General features: G+C 39.5%; 1 long non-coding RNA gene across 2 annotated transcripts in view; it reads right to left on the bottom strand.

The window, feature by feature from the left end:
- Positions 1–7,917: 7,917 nt before the first annotated feature.
- LOC114014406 (uncharacterized) overlaps positions 7,918–17,953 on the bottom strand; it is a 100,048-nt gene continuing 90,012 nt past the window's right edge. The window contains exons 6-8 of one of the 2 annotated variants that reach the window (XR_008732900.1): positions 16,474–16,543; positions 14,887–15,262; positions 7,918–8,072 (exon numbers count right to left, since the gene is read on the bottom strand). This is a non-coding gene — a long non-coding RNA (uncharacterized LOC114014406). Of the gene's footprint in view, positions 8,073–14,886; positions 16,544–17,953 lie in introns of both variants that reach the window. The other variant, XR_008732901.1, reaches the window with a different exon arrangement.

Genomic DNA, 17,953 nt, shown 5'->3' on the forward strand with positions numbered 1-17,953 from the left:
CAAGCTGAACACCACCAGCTGTCTGAGCCTTTCTTCACAGCAGAGGTTCCAGCCCTCTGATGGCTTTCATGGCCCTCCTCTGGACCCACTCCAACAGGTCTGTGTTCTTTCTTTATAGATGTCTTTTTATATATCTTTAAAACACTTCACTGGTTTGGGAAGGACTGCAGTTCCATACCTTTCTTGCTGGATTTAGTAAAAGCAGTAACAGTAGAAGTATTAGAACGGCTGAAAGCCCCTTCGGCAACCTAGGACCCTACTGTGGTAAAGCCATATATAAACAAATGCTGTTCCAAGAAGAGCTAGTACACTACTCGGTTCTGATTAACTAATGCCAATTGATTTTGAATTTTTAGCAAAGAATACATTCAAAGAGAAAGAAGTTAATGTTTTAGGTACTTAGAGGATGCCATGGAAGGCATCCATATTCTTTTCCCTAGGCAGCTTATTTTTAATTTTTGGAAACTCTTCCCTGAAGGCTGGCTGCAAGGGTCGATCAGGAGGGAAGGGCAATGCTAAGGGTATAAAATATACTTTTAAAAAAAAATAACTAGACAGTGGGCAAAATGATGCTCAGACTGAAAGACACTTACTCAAGAGAGGTAATACCACTATAAGGAATTCTTTTCATCAACAGAAGTTGAAATCTGGGTGGTCTTCAGGAGCCTTTCTTTATGGACAACTTGATTAAACAGCACGGTTAAGTAGCAATGGAAAATTTAAAGCATACCCCCCAAAAGAGTTCTAAAGAAATTCAGCTATGAAACAGAATAACTAACAAAAGTACACCCCCTTCTGCTTATTGCAATCTCTAGTACTTTCCAGCAGAGTGAGAAAAAACAAATGTCAAACTAAGATTTGTAAGGGGCTACAGAGGCAATTCTAGGAATTACAGACTAATGAGTCTGATTAACATACCAGAAAATTCATGTCTGCTAATTAGCATAAAATATAATAGAAGGTAGAACAGGTGGGCACATGAATAACTGTAACATACTCAGGCAGAATCAACATTATTTTTAGAATTCGTGAAACAGAGATTCAGGACGCTGAGAAAACGGTTTCAGTAGGTATAATGCGGCAGGGGTTCAACATGAAACCACACCCAACCACACACTTTAAATAAGACTGTTTGGGAACAGCTCTGAAGAGCAATTAAGGTGGCACAAGATAAGGGGGAAGACCTTTCAGGGATTAATAATAGTTTGGAAAACAGGAAGCAACAGGTTGGAACAAATGATTCATTCTCAGAAGGTAGGGAATTTGCCAGCACAGGTACCTCAAAAATCAATGCTGGGACCACTGTTGTTCAATAAACTAATGAATGATCTGGAAAAGTAAAAGAATAGTGAGGTCTGACATCGGCCTCAATAGCTCTCCATGGTGAATTCAAGAAAAATAAACTTGAGACAGGAAGCAGAGGGCCTTGAAGCAGATGGTAAGGAGCTCATAAGTGCTGAAAACAAGGGAGCTAGGGGAAAGAAGTAAAGTGAGGGGTAACAGAGAACAGGACTGGAAATGTTCTCAGTCCATCCCCTGCCTCAAGGCTGGGTCAGCTGTAAGATGACCTCATAAGATCATCCTTGACAGATGTGGTGGGAAAGCCTCCAACAATATAGCTTCTATAACATTGGGAAAGCACATTGTTCAAGTGATTCAGTCTCCTTGCTGTTAGGAACTCATACCTAACCTTAACCTTTGTGGTTGCAGTTCATGCCCATTGCCCACGCCATAAACACAGGTAACAGATTACTCTCTTGCAGAAGGCTTTTACATCTTCAAAGGCCGTTGTCGTAATCCCATAACCATGAAATGAGATACTCTAGACCAGTCACAGTTCTCCAGTGTCATTACCAAGGCTGAATAGAGCAAAAAGGTTACATCACATGACTTGCAAACTTCCTTTTGCTTATGCTGCTCACTATGAAGTTTGTCCTTGTGTAACAGTAAGACATTGTTGACTCATGTTCAGGTTGTTATCACTATACTCACAGACTCTTTCCTGAAGGACCGTTGCTTAATCAGTTTTTTTCCCATCCATATTTGTGTAGGTGATTATCACTGTCTAACTGAATATCCCTATTGATTTACAGGTTTTTATTAGAAACCGTTTCATCAGTTCACTGAGATAATTTTGAATTCCAACTCTGTCCTCCAGAGGATTTGCACTGCCTCCCAGCTTCATGTCAAGGCCAAGTTCAGGACACTGGTAAAGTCCTGGATAAAGTCTGACCAGAAAGACCCCAAACAAATCTCGATAGTACTGTCAGTTTCTGTTTAGACAAAAACCACAAAGAGTTACGGTCTAGATTTGGCTATCAACCAATTTCACGTTCTCCCTTCTAAACTTTCATGAACACCATGTTTATCTAAAGAGATGTATTTCCTGCTTCTCTCCTACCCATGTGGATTGTTTTCTTATCACACAAAGATACTGGATTTCTTTGATTTCCCTCCCCACCCTCCGTTGCTAAGTCCTTCCAATTGTTAAATATTCATCTTCAAGGTGAATGTAGCACAACCTGTTTCATAAATTGTTCCAGAATTTTTCTGGAACTTAAATGAAGACCTTTTTTTCCCTTTTGTAAATATAAAACTTTTCTAGTTTTTCAGTGCTTACTTGCTGTGATAACCGGTGTTATGGTTACCTTCTATATCTTAAACATTAGTGGCAGTATTTTCGAGCTCTTTAAATATCTCAGGACAATGTTGGTCAGCCCCACCCACCTGAAGTTGTTTAATTTTTCTAAGAACTCTCTAGGTTCTTCTTTCCTATTGTAGTCTTGAATCTTACCTCCTTTTACAATTAGTATTAATTATGAGGTAAGTTACTCCAAGAATTCTTTTCTACAAAGACTGATGCAAAAAAGACTTTGCATCCCACTAAGCCTTCTCACCCCCTTCTTGTACTCTTATTGCATGGAAGAGAAAGAAACCTATTTCACTGGTACTTCTCTTAGCAATTACATACCCATGGAAGGATTTCCTATTACTCTTGATGTATTTTACCAGGTGCCTCTTATTCTTGGCCTTGGATTTTTGGAATTTGTCCCTACATCCCCATTGTGCTCTGTTACAGTCATCCAAACTAACTCACAGGTTCAGTGTGTGTGTGTGCACATTAGAGGTCAGCAGTGACCTTGCCATTTCACAAAGATGGCTTTTGATACACTTCCTAGTATGCTTTGTCACTGCTGTATTTTTTTGCCTGTGCCATCAGCACCACCTCTTTGAACATACTTCTCTGTATTTAAGTTTACTAAAAAAAAAAAAAAAATCTGTTTTCTTGCTCTTATCCTTCCTTCCCTTCCTAAGTAGATGCTACCATTTTTGTGGTGGTTCTCATTCAAGGCACTCTCCACTTTCACATTTTCCAAACAGTAATATTGTAACTGGTTCATTACCTCCACCATTGCTTTTCCCATTTTCTGAATCAAAAGTTTGTCACAGGTCCAAAAACTGAGGGCCAGTTCTCATACTCTTGACAAACTTTTGATCAGTAATTGGTTGAAACAATAGTAAAGAGTCAACTCAGGTGACAATGGGCAAATTCAATGGGATAGTCAGCAGATTTCCATGGAAGTCATGCCCCAGAAATGCATTTGAATGCACTGGAGTTCTCTGAAAGAGTTAAAAAGCATATGGAAAAATGTAATCCAGAGGATACCTTCCTCCTGCCCTTTTACAAGGTTCACCATGTGTGACTTTCAAACTACGCTCTCCTGGGATAAAAATGAAGGTCCTCTCAAGGACATCAAAGATTAATTACTAGTTAAGGGATAAAAACTTAACAGTAAGAATAAATAGTCAGTTTTCACATTTCAGGAAGGTTACTAACAATGGTCTTCTGTACTTTAAGCTAATGCTCCTCAACACATTCATGAATGAGGTGGCTAAGTTTCCTGATTATTCAGAATTACTCACTTGCAAGCTGACTGTGTAGAGCTGGAGGAAATATCATGTTTCTAAGTGAATAAGTAACAACATGCCAAATTAAATCCACTATCGCTAAACACAAAGCAAAGAACAGGAGAGGGAAATAACCATACAATGTAAACACAAAAAATGAGTTCCAAATTAGATGTTACACCTTACAAAGAGATCTTGCACTCATCCCAAAAAACATTGTCTTCATGCTCGGCAGCAGATTAAAAAAGGTAAAATGGACCACTGGGGACTAACAGGAAAGGAAAAATGCACAAAGCGGAGGGTATCATTACACAACTCTGTTACACTGCATACAGTTCACTTTACCTCATCCCCCCCTAAAAAATAAGGATAACAGTTATTCACAGTGTCTTATAACCCAGTAACTAGGGATACCATATGTAATTATCAAGAAGATTCAAAGTATCTGAAAACTAAGAGCTGTTTATGTATGTTTCATAATTTAATTATGGAACAGACTCCACAATTCACATAACAAATCCCATCAAAACTATTAGATGCAACAATACACAACAACCTTCGGCTCAAGTAATCTTTAAAATCTTGAATGTCACCTGAAGGGAATTTATATATCACTTTTCTAATATTCTTTCCATCAGCATCCACCACTGGTCACTCTTAAAGTAGAATAATAGGTAGATATTAGTCTGAGGCAGTGCAGCTGCTTTTAAATAACTGCAAAGCTGTGCTATTAGCTGGTTCCTAATTTCAGTAACACAGATTGGCAGTATAGCACATTTTACTTCAGAGGCAAAACAGAAGAGTCTACTCAGGGATTTTTTTCATTATTAGTGCATCATGAGTGAGCTTTTCATAGAAATTCAGTTCTTGCTCTGGAACAAAAAAAAAAAAACCCACCCATACAAAGAGGGAATGGGTACAAAACCAGTAATATGGGCATCAAGGTACAGGTGGAAATGTAGGAGTGTGTTAAGAGTGTGAAAGCCAAGATACGGACCAGTGTCACAAAAAGGGTGAAGAAAAGATAAGTCAAGGCCATCTCATGCACAGTTATCCTGATCCGATGCAGGCAAAAAAATAAGTTGGTGGAGTAACAGTGGCAAGAGCAGGAGAGGGAGCCTGTGAGGTGAGGGTGGAAGGAAGACAGGGAAGGAGAGTGGATACAAGTGATGGGGCGAGAGTCACAGCTGAGTGGCAGGGGAGCCATTACAGCTAGTACTGTATACACATAATAAGATAAATCTATTGCTCGCTTACTAGGTTTATACAAATTTTACAGAAACATGAGGCTCCCAGTAGATGAAAAAGTGTTACATTGCCATCTAGAGCAGAAAAAAGGAAAATATAGGAAAATGTTAGGTGAACACAGCTGCTTTGGAATTAAAAAAACACATTTATATATATATATATCTTTAGAACAGAGAAGCATTAAGAACCTCTTCCACCAGGAAATCCTCAGGAGCAGTAAGGATGCTTTCTGTCAAACCCCGATGTGAAGGGAAACTCCCAGTCACTACAAAACAGGACCAGAGCTTTGGCACCATGTGGCCTGTAGATGAGCCTCAAATTAATAGGTTAGAGAGAAAAATAGCTACAGGAAGAAAATATTTGATTTGACAAGGCAAATTTCACCAGTGGGCTTCTCTGCTATCCTCTTTCTGAAAGGGGCAGATGCTTCAAAGGAAGGCTTGAGAAACTTTGCAAAGAAAAACTGTCTGTTGAGGGTTTTGTTGTTTGCTTTTTAAACTAACCCAGCTAAATCAATGTTTGGTTCTTACATGATAGAATAAAAGTTTATTCAATTTCTAAATCAATTTTCATGCCCTGATATAGCTATGTGCATTCTCTCTGCAGCAATATAAATACAAGTCAGTAAGTACTCATTATTAGTAAGAACAAAGACAAGCATACTTTCTAAGTTATAAGACAGGATCTTAAAGGACTGGATAAGGATAATTTCAAGATATTCTTCACAGACTCAACAGTTTCACAAATTAAATTAACTTCTCGACTTGCAACTTTAAAGGGATGTATAAAATCCAAATTAGAACAGCGTGTGAATACTCAAACAGCCATATTGTTCCCTGAATTGCACTACCACTGGCCGATGCCTTATATCTGTGACAGAAATTCAGCTATTGGAATGAAGAGCACTACTCAACTTATTCTGTTCAATAGATCCCAAAATCAGCAAAGCACACGTTAAGCAGCAAGTTCATAAGCAGTGTGGTGGCAGGAGGGAGGAGAAGGCACCCTGGCTGCTGTAGGAAAGCAATGCTGCCCCTCTAGAGCCCTTCCCTTGTACCGTCCCCACCACACACAGCAGAAGAATGTACCACCTCCACCTCTGACCCTGCTGCCACCACTGAAACCACCTTCCCCACTGCCATCACCGCAAGTATTCACACCATACAACCCCATGGATAGTGACTGCCTCCATCTGTCACAGCGGGAGGCTGGGCTCCCTGTGTCGCAGGCTCGCCTACAGCACCCTTATAAACGAAGGTGTGGTGGGGCAGGCACTGATTTCCACCATGCCACAAAGCACAGCAATACCTTCAGGTTTCTGAATCATCAGTATCCATGATAGTCCATATAACAGTCAATTTACAGCCTGAGAGGGCACCCAGTAGCTTCCGACTGTTACCCTGCCTTCCCTGTACAACCTCTACAAATCTGGTAAGTCACAACAGCCAGAACTGTTTGCTTAGGATGGAGCAAGAGCAAAATTGAATTACCTCTTGTTATTAAAGAAATTTGTCCCAGAGGAAGGTGTTGAAACTACTGAAGCAAGAAAGTGAGAGAGCATTTTATGGCTCACTGCATTGTGAATGGTCTATGAATACACAGACAAAGTAGTCTCCAAAGCTAGCGGACTCCAGCTATGAGCTCCATGTTTGATTAAAAAATTATAAATGGTCAGACACATACTCCTGCTCTGTTCTCCAACACTTTATGACTCCTTTCCGTTTTACAGTACTCAGTGCCAAAGCTTGCCTAGTCCAGGCATGCACTGAGACTCCAGTCGTTTACCTTAGTTGATTCGAGCTGACATGTTCAAAAATTATTATATCCATTTGTTCTGCTAGATGTTTTGTCTCCCTTGCTTATACTTCTTAATTTCACACTTCTCCTATTATTGGTCTTATGACTAAAGGCTTTAATTTATTCACCATACGATGCTTTTACACACATTTTCTGTCATTCACTACACATTGTCTCCGTTGTGTCCCAGCATCTCCAGGGTGTAGTAAGAAGAACTGAGAATATAAAAAGTTACACTATATATTACCTCATATGTCTGCCTTAGACTTTAGCTATTGAACTTCTATGCACTTTAATGGAGCAGACTTTTCCCTACTGAAATTATTCAATCATGAAAGTTTAATAGTAGGTGTGAGTCCGCATAGTATCAAAGAGCAAAATCAGAATGTTAGCAGACACAGGAAAATGTAATCAAGACACACCTTAGTACCTCAATAAACCTGAGGAGAAAGTTATCAGAAGCAGCAAGACAATCCCTGCCTTTCTTTTATATCCTTCTTCCACCTTCGTTTTCTGTCCTTTGTTTCCCTGCTCCAAGTTTGAGTTTTGTTCACACTTTCCTATGTGAGAGGGTTTTTAGCACATACACAAGACTACTTCAATTTTGAAAGAGAAATTATGTCCAAATCAATACATCACTTAATAATTAAAAGTTCACATGGAGATGTCGTCACTGCTGGGCATACAGGAAGAGGAACATCCATTGCATGTATGAGAAAAGACAGTGAAAACCTTTCTGCCTAAAAAGTCTCAGATTTCTTGTCAGGATCTCAGTGGATTTTGACTCCTTTTTAATCCATTGCAACTACTCTTAAGCAGCATTCCCAACAGTTGCTTAAGTTACTAAATATTCAGATGCAGTCTTAACAACCATCTCTGGTGGGTTTTGCTACCATGACAGGAAGATTCAAAGCATGGCCTTCCCCAGCAAAGCCAATGCCTCCACATACCTGCCTTTGAAAAGAAAGCCCAGAGGGAGATGCTGCTATCCCAGTTTTATATCCGCACAAGATTTCCCTGCTGCAGCGGAGGAACAGTCAGCAGGTATCCTCTGCAGATGTCTTCTAATGGAATCACTTAAAGGAGACATAGCTTGTTGAGATTCAATATTTAATGGTCTGAAATACAGAGAACACATAAAAATCTTTCTAAACCTAAAGCAATTGCCATACGTAGTAAGGAAGCAACAGGTAAAAGCCAACAGAGCTGAACTCTGAAAGCAGATTCTTTGATTGCATTTTTTTCTATGACAAGTGCTGATAAAATTATTTCTTCAGATCAGTTTCACATTAACAGGCATTGCCTGATCTGTGAGGAACACCTGCAGCTCTCTTTCCTCAGCCACCTCTTACAATTTGACAATAATAACAGAGAGCAAATGTTTTGAGAAGAACCTGGAAAGCAATGGAAAGCTAATTAAACCAACTTACTCTCTGAAGCTATAATTAAAATACAAGCTTCCTTGTACCCTTAAGGACAAATTAGAAACAAGGGCATCAAACAAGAATCTATACAGACACACTACAGTCAGAAAAAAATGCAAGCAGTATGCTAAAAAGAAAATCAAATAAAATGTCTGCTGATGATGAGAAAATGTACATAATAGACATAGTACCTTGCTGACTTTCCCCACAAATATCACTGCTACAAACTGCTAAGGTTTTTTTGGAAGTCTGACATCCGAGATCAGTTCCTCTTGATCCCGTTCCCAAGTTCTGGCACTAGAGAACTGCATTAGAAAAAGAGCTTACCTCCTTCAAAATGTAAATGTACTTTTCCGCCTAAGAGACCACCTAGTTATTGTGATGATTACTTCTGGCTAACCTGCAAGTTGTAAGCTTCCGGAGGCTAATTAGAAAGCATCTCATAACCACAGCTGTCATAATGAGGCACACCTACCACCTCTTTCTTGTTACCTCAGCTAGTGCTCAGCTTCAGAAATCATTTTCAGAAAAGCATAACAAAAAAGCTTCACTCTATATGTATATCACTAAATCTATATAAATGCACTCTAAAACCTTAGTAGTGCTCGTTACAGTAATTTTATCAGCCTGAGCATTTTTTACATAGAGCTCTGAATTAATATCTCCTCTCCACAATTATTCTTCTAAACCTTCTGTAACTGCATTCTGTAGAATTTGTTTAGGTCTTTTCTATTTTTCAATAAATGGAAGGGAATATGGCTCATTGGAAATTAAAATTGCCAGGTTAAGTACCACCTTGTATTTTTATGGTTTGCATTTGTGTAATGGGAATGAGATTTATGTCCCTAACCTTGAAATATTCTGAACCAATTATTTACTTAATATTTATGTTAAATTATCTATGATTGCAGCACTGGCTATGAAAGCAACCAGAAAAAATTCTGCAGGTGGCCTGTAAAGCTAATTTTGAAGTTAGCTGTACTAGGCTCATGCAGTGGTCTTACAGAATATTAATAGTGTTATAAACTACAGTACCCTCAGGGTGTTCACCTGCCATGGAATTTAATTTACTTCATATCTCATCTAATAGACTGAATCTCATCTATTAGGTAAATATAATGTGAATACGTTTCCTTGTTTCTCTAAGGAGTTTATTGGTAAAACCTGGAGAGGCATTCTCACAGAATCTTCTACTGCTATAATTAGCTTGAAATTGAGCTATTGTGCTCTTTTCTGTATTAAGCAATACAGAATATACAGTCTTAGTACAAAACAGCATCATGCTCAGAGTCGATGCAGCAGCTGCATTGCTCATGCAACACATTTGTGTTTATTCTTTGTATTGCAAGGAGGAAAAACTACAGCAATCTCTAGGGATTTGAGCCAGAGGCCATGTCACCACCGTGCTAAGTGCTGTGCCAGCCCAGAGGAGATCTTCCCAGAGACAGCGCTACGCTCAGCCCTTGGTAGCTTAAGTGGCACATTCTCCTGTTTAAGCAGATAGACCTCAGTTTTGCAGGATTATGTGACCGGCGAAGTTGACTGAAAACAAATCTGGTATTGTCTGCAGCCAGCACGTCAGCACAGCTTCAGTGGTGGGAGTGGAGAAGGGTTTGAGTATGCTTTGTCCCTGTGCACTTCCAGCAGCGCCTAACGCCTGGCTGCGGCAGCGCTGTGCGGTTGGCATTTGTTGCTGGTGCATCCAAAGCATCCTGAAACAGCAGTGTACTGGGCAGGCTGATAGGCAGCACACAGGGAAGGCATTTTCTAGGGGAAAGGGTAGGTGGCACGCGGTGTGGAGACGAGCACGCTTTCTGATTAGCTCTACTTATACTAAAAACTGTCCTGATAAGAGAGAGGAAGGCCATGGGAATTTTTGCTCCTTCTTTGTTTTCACAGGGACTGTTCTGCGCATAGAATGGTTTGGGTTGGAAGGGACCTTTAAAGGTCACCTACTCTAACTCCCCCTGCAATGAGCAGGGACATCTTCAACTAGATCAGGTTGCCCAGAGCCCTGTCCATCCTGACCCTGAATGTTTCCAGGGATGGGGCATCTACCACCTCTCTGGGCAACATGTCCCAGTGTTTCACCACACGAATTTAAAAAAATTTCTTTCTTATATCTAGTGTAAATCCACCCTTTTTTAGTTTAAAGCCATTATCCCTTGTCTTACCGCAACAGGCCCTTCTGAAAAGTTTGTCCCTATCTTTCTTACAAGCCCCCTTTGACTACTGAAAGGCTACAGTAATGACCTACTGCCGCACAGTATCGAATACATTTGGTTTATTCTTTGCAGCCTCTGTTCATGACAGTTATGGTTATTTAACACCAAGGGCACTCCTACAGTTAGTTCCTTCATGCTACTCTGTCCGTCAGGTGGACAGACTCACACACTTTTTCAAAAAAATACAAGAGAACATAGCCTTACAGATACCCCAGAATAAGCCCATTTACCCATGGCCTGCAGTTCTGTGCCTGAGGCGTTGTCATAATAACTGCCAGGGATAAGTCCTCCAGAAAAGCTAGTAGGGGCAGGGAATTCAGGCACCTGACATGGTAAGTGTTCTCATTCTGTGTATGCCATTTATGATTCAACTTAGTTGTTATGTCAGACAGAGGAAAAAGACATGCAAGATGCATAAAAGCAGAAAAATGCATCGTATAAACAACTTTAGAGAGGGAGAATGAGAAAAAGATAGAACCCATGGGCAACTTAAAAAATAAAAAGTAGATGTTATAGTTCACTGAATCAAATATGACATTATAGTGCAGAGGAAATTGAATTCATCTGTACTCGATAAGGGTGGCTTCATTATTCACTTGTGTCTTTGCTTAGTTGTGACACTCATGACTGATGAGACCATCCCCATCTCATGAAGATAAATTCAATATCCGTAGTATCATTCTAATATATTCTCTATATATAGAGAATGCGTTTAATGGATGGTGGTGGGATAGTATTTTTATCTTCACTGGCTCATGAAAGGAAGGAGCACAATTTCCCAGAGCTGACATGTTGAGTGAGTTTATATGGACCCCTTTTCACAGCCTCTGTGCTGAGGATGAAAATGTCAGTACGAGGACATGGGAGAGGGTAGCACAGAGGTTGACTTCACTGACTTATCATCTAAGATCTGAATCCAGAATTGGATCAAAATGGAGCAGAGATTTGGCCATTGTATCCTAATCATGATTAGATACCTGTCTGTGTATGAGCACACCACCACCAGAATACAGACAGAAAGAGGAAGCAGTGCTGAAAGGCACTGACATTAATCTAGTGTTGCTCAGAGATGTAACTTTCCTCCTCTTCCTCCATTCTAGTTCAGTTTTCCAAACCAGCAAAACATTTCTCCTTGATGAGGTCTCTAACTCACATCTCCTCCCTCCTTCAGTAGCATCATGTGTTCATGCACACCTCTAGCAGTCTAGTTTTAAAATGGGGATATCCCGGAAGCTGTTCAGCAGAAGTGATCCCAGAAGAGATTAATAAGTAAAGCATACAGGGGGAGGTCAAGGGTAGCTAGCATAAATTTAATCTACTATGCATCTGTAATTTATCACAGCTCCATACAGAGTGTTCACATGCCTCTTCATGAGAAAGTTTTTTCCTGATAGATCCAGGGGAAAGAGGGAGAGCACAAGCCAGCACAGGTTTCTGAAGTGCTGTCTCTGTGCATCCCGCTGATGAAGCAAACACACATCCAGACATACACGTCAGTTCAAAGCCCTAGTACAGCTGGCTGCTCCAAAGTATAGGAATTTCCATCGGGAAACTTTTCTCTGTATCGGGACAGAGGTCCATTAATTCAATATTCATACTCTCACAACAGGACAAGTGATTTTGCTGACAGGTAAAAGAAACATTGGAGAAGAAAATTCTGGAATAAGCTGCACATACAGAATTTCCTTTCAAATCCCATCATTTGGCAGCTGACATACATCAACTGCATAATGATTTATATAACTTCTTGTGTGTAACTTTAGCAGTGTAACTGGGCAACACCAGTATTGCTCGGTTTGTCAGTGTCTTCATCACAGCCGCTTTGAGAGTTTCATAACACAACCATTAAAATCTGCTTCAGGCTGAAACTTGGCACACAAATGCATGAGGAAGCCAAAGCGAGAAATAGTTGCTTTAATTTCCAGAAAAATTATTACATACTGCTTCTGTTCTGGAGTATGGAATAGATAACTTGCTTTGATTATCATATGTATAAATTATTAATGGAATTTTCTTCTTCTTTGGTCTAAAACTGTAATTATATCAAGCAGATATTTTCTGTCATCATCTACATAACAGAACATTAACTTGTTAAGCATACAGCAACATTCCTCCACCAGATGATCAGTAGCAAAGAGGTGTTATGAAATAAATACCAGTTGTATAACCAACTGAAACGCAAATTTTAAACTAGGTCTAAGGTGTTCAAAGGATAACAAGAAAACCATCTGGGGAAAAAGTGACAGAGCAAAACAAAAAAATCCACAAAACAAATCCTTTGCTTTTTTGTTGTTTCACATTTTGACAAAAGTGTATTACGAATCTACTCATTTGTTTCAATGTACAAAGAGCCCCTTACGTGGTCCTCCCAGCTACCTTTCATTGCTGCATGTCCTGATTCACTGAAATAAATCTGTATATTATTCTCAGATTCCAGAAGGAACATAGAAAAGCTGGTTTTATAACTAGTCCTAGAAACACGTACAAGAAATTGCATGTGTACATGTATATATTTATGAGTCCCATTTAGATTCACTGGAAGGCTGAACTTAAAGAGCTAGGTCCTCTCTTAATTCAATGGAGCCAGGTCAATTTACACTGGTTAGAGAACTGCCCCAGTGACTCACTGTGACATTTCTACCTGGCTTTAATGAAGTTTTATGTACATATTTTTTCTCTCTGATTTTCAATATAGAATTTAATTGATACACGGTCTAAAATATTATCAGGTAAACTCATTTCAAATGGAAGTATCACTTTCCAAGTGATCAAACTGTCCATCTAATTCACTCCACATAAAGCCTCTATTCAGACATCTTTAATATTGATGTTATACTTTTTATTAAAGATTTTCAAGATACCACGGAATTTTGAAACCTTATACACACAAATGTTTGACAGTATATTATATATATAAAAAAAAATAATAGAAGGAAGCTAAACGTCTTTTTCTTTCTCAACATACAATGTGCATTGGAGACTTTTCCTACTGTGCAGCATAGACTTTCTGCTGCAGTTGAGATAAAACAAATGCTTAAACCAAAACCTGAATAAATTCTGATTATAGAAGAGAAAGGTATGGTTAATACAGAGGAAACCAGAGAAAAAATATCTCATTAGTGGCATTTTGGTCAAATTCTTCTCTATTTTCTCATCAAAAAAACGTGTCTACTCAACAGCAGAGGCAACATTACCCTCGCCTCCCCGCAGCATGCGATTCAAGCTCAACAGCACTCCATACACGTTTGTTCCCTGTGTGCTCCACTGGTAACACAATTGCGGTAATTACAGCATGAGCATGTTCTATGAAATGGATACTAGTTCATTAATTAGAAGATGAACGTAATTGATTATTTCAACAGCAAGGCTAAACACAAGGGTAATCCCACAGAGAGATTTGTAGGGGGAGCTCTGTCCAAGATGTGCCCTTGACTTAGTGGCTTCTCCCAGGGGGTAGCTTTAAAGGAATAGAGCCTAACAAGGTATTAATTACAGATTACTATTAGTGATAGTTAAGTTATTTGTGACCTGTTCCCCTTCGCAAATTGTTCCAGAACTGATGTGTATTACAGGGTATGTGTTTGCCACTTACAACCATCAGCCAGACACTTGGAGAGACAATTGGCACGTGGAGGTCCTTGGCCATCTCTTCTATTGATGTTCTGGTCAGATAACACTGATTCAATCTCATCTTTGCTGTTGATGTCACAGTGGCTTGATAAGCGTGTGCAATAGCACACACTTTTCTCCCTTGGTTTGGCAACAGAAATCTTTTGAACAAAGGAAGGCTGAGCAGTAAGAGTGAGATATCCCTGTTCATGCCACCTTCCTTATCTTTGTCACCGAGCACATGGCTTACCAGGAAGGCATGTTGCAGATGAAAATCCCCTCACACAGCTTGTTAACACAGATGCACAAATCAAGCCCTTACATTTTGGCATTCAGACCCTAGCCATATTTTCTCAAACACCATTCTGCATTAGCTGACAACCCCCTAATTAGGATCACCAAAGGCCTAATCATAGCAATGACTTAAATCGGTCCATTCGTGTTTTTTTAAAAATGGATTCAAAGTGGATCAACCAAGCTCCAGCCAAACTGGAGCAGCCACGTCCTTGTTTCTCTCTCACCTTGTCACAGGCTGATTTAAGGGTTGTGGCATCTGGCTTGGCTGAAATGTTGTACTCAGTCCAGCTCATGTCTGACCACATATGGGAGTACTAGAGAAGGGGGAAAACCAAGAAGCTTTTCCTTACCTCATTACATTCTTAGTAATCACTTACCCTTGGCAGTCACCAGCTCTTGGCAGCCCTCTGTGTTCCCCGAGCCTGGAAACAGGTCCTGTCTTGCGCTGGCAGCAGAGGCACCAACAGAGCCCTAGAGGGCAAGGGCAATGACAGAGCCTCTTGCCACCTCTCACCTGGTAAAAAGCAGACAGGTCTCACATGGGAAACAGTATATACCACTTCTTTTCAAATAACGGTGCTCCCTTTCATGATTATTGAATAGTGAGTCAGAGTTCATCCAGAAACTTACCAATTGGGCTGGGGTCTGAAGTTACCAGGTAAACCCTGGGCTGATGTAAACCAGTAAGAGGGCACTGATCTCCATAAAGATATGCTGATGGACACGTACTGAGGATACTCTCTGTAACCTTGCCTGAAATGATTAAATCAATCCAGATGCTTTGATATGGACACTGTAGACAATAACAGTATTAATCTCAATAAAATGATACTGAGAGTAGAAGTGCTTTTCAGTTTCTTTATTTGATTAAAGTGATTCTGGCTCAATGTCTCATGCATATTATCCCATGATGTAATTGAATAAGGAGATTGAAACAGAAAGCTGCCTCTGAGTAAGGGAATACTTCACTGGGGCTTTTGTTCTCATTTAGTACGGTTTAACAATTCCTTCCATTCACTGATCACGGATGCCCGAGAAACCTGAACACACATACCCTGCCTGGACAGGGCTACACTCCATGGCCCATCGCGTTTGGAAGCACTCACATTTGTAATGGATAAGAATCCAAAATAGTAAAAGTAACCACTTAGGTCAAGTTCTTCTTTTCCTCAGAAACACACATAAACTCCAGGATATTTGTAAGTGCCAATGGAAAAAAAAAATCTTTAAGTCTTTTTTTATTGTGTCAAGAAGTCAAAGACAAATGTTTGACAGCTTGTGTGATGCTCAGTGGTAAGCTCTAAATGCCACTGTTGGGGTTTTTTTCTTTCTTATATAATGTTCTGGGTTTTTTAGGACAATTTATGATAGCAGTAGAAAAAAATCAGAACTTCCTCAGTTTTAAACAACATTCTGTTGAATTAGATTAATATTAAATGTTTGTTACATAAACAGATAGCATAGATGAGTATTAAGAATTGAAAATTAAACACTGTGAATTAAATCCCTGCTGCAAGTGAAGCCAGTAAGGATAGAGTCAGGTCAAATACACCTAAGGGAAACACAGGTTTATGGTCTACTGATCAAATGGATGCAGATGTTTAAAGGATATGGTCTTCATTAAGCTGCTCCTTTAGTCCACAATGAAATCAACTTAAAAAGCAGATGAGGCTGGAGAGATAACTCTCCTTTTAAGAAAGCTCTAAGTTATACATGTATCACAAAGATAAAAAGTAGCTTGCAATTACTATTTCTTTCTTTAACTAGTATTTCTAAATTTCTAGTTTCCAAAGAGTCTTGCAAATCCACTCAGCAAAGCTGGCTACAACATTTGTTACATGCTATGGGTGATATAATCCTATAATTTCCAATGCAATAATGAGAGGTTTAATTTTCCATTTCTTCCCTCTGTGAGATGGTGTCTGGCTTTGAATTCTCATTTATGTCTGCATGAGTACACAAACCTGATCCGCATCATTGTGAAGTCAATACCTGTTCCGACTTCTTTTTCGTTGTTAAAAAGCAAAGCCTGACCTGTAATTCAAAGACATAAGAAAAAGTTTATCCCATCAGGAGTCTCTCTCTTTTTTACTTAAATCTCCTCTGACATGAGGACTCATCAAAGGAGCTTTTAAGAGCTGGATAAGTTCATAAAATGTTTACTTCTTTTCTTCTTCGGGAATTCCCATGAAAGGTTAACAATAATTTTAAACTCCATAAACCAGCAGATTTGAACACTCGCTCCAATAACATGCATTTTTTCTGAGAAACAGAGAATCCCTATCAAATCTGAGACTAATTCACAAGGGACCTAACACAGAGAGAAGTCACAGCAGTTCCTCCCCACTGCCAGGGACTGCTGGGACGTGAGAGCTGGATGATTTCCACCACCAAGGGAGAAGAGGGGGAGGCAAGGCAAAGGGCCAGGAAAACTGTCTTTGTTCTTCTCACACAGAGAAAATAGTATGGAGGGTTGCTATTCTCTTGTCTCCCTATGGAGCCTTTCCATCTTCCAGCTACCCAGAAAGAGAGCTTTCTTCTTTCCCTTCACTTCTTTCTTAGTGGGAGTGTGGAGGTAGGGTTGGGAAGAGCTGAGAACAGACAGCAACAGCTTATCGTTCAAGTATTTCCTGTCCAGAACAAGCTGAAAACCTCAAAAGTTAAATATAAAACACATTTACCCATCTCTCTTTTTATTGTGCTGAAAAACGGTTGTTAGTGTTTTATAACCCAGAATAAAATGCAACATCTTATCTTTAATGCTTGGAACATCTTTAAGTACATCAGCCAAGTAGGGCTGTTTATATTTGCACATGATTGTGCATGAATAGACTGCAAAACTGTGCATTAGGATGGTGGAAACAATAGACCAAAACAGGGTTTTTTTCATCAAAAATAGTTGTATATTTGTGAATGTTATCAAAATATACTTTTCCAATAGTAATGTCTTATTTCCACATATAATTTTGACTTCTTTGGGGGGAAAAAAGAGCTCATACACGTGAAAGCAAAGAGAAAGAAAAAAAAAATTATTTTAGCCAAAGGCTGAAGATTTTTCCAGGGAAATATGAACATATGTCATTCTGCTGAAGCAAAACATCTTAGCATATATAAGCAAATGTTTCACTTCAGTTCAATATTCAATTTGATCCTTGTAAGTTGTCACAATGCTTCATAAGAACTGTATTTCAAGAGCTAAACACCCCCGTTTTCCCAAAGCAACCCGCTTCCTCCGAACTGCTTCCCAACAATGGTTCCCATTTTGTACCACGACAAGTCCCTGCACTAACGCGTGCTGCGGTACAGGCAGGGCAGGCTGACCCATGCAGCCCAATGAGGTACAAGCTAGCTGCACTTCAAATGGTAAGAAAATCACAGTGGTGCCCTAGTAAACTACAGTTAAAAATATATATATATATATAAAATTAAAGCTAAACTTTTTAA

Source organism: Falco cherrug, chromosome 6 (assembly GCF_023634085.1).
Source record: "Falco cherrug isolate bFalChe1 chromosome 6, bFalChe1.pri, whole genome shotgun sequence".
NCBI classification, from domain to species: domain Eukaryota; kingdom Metazoa; phylum Chordata; class Aves; order Falconiformes; family Falconidae; genus Falco; species Falco cherrug.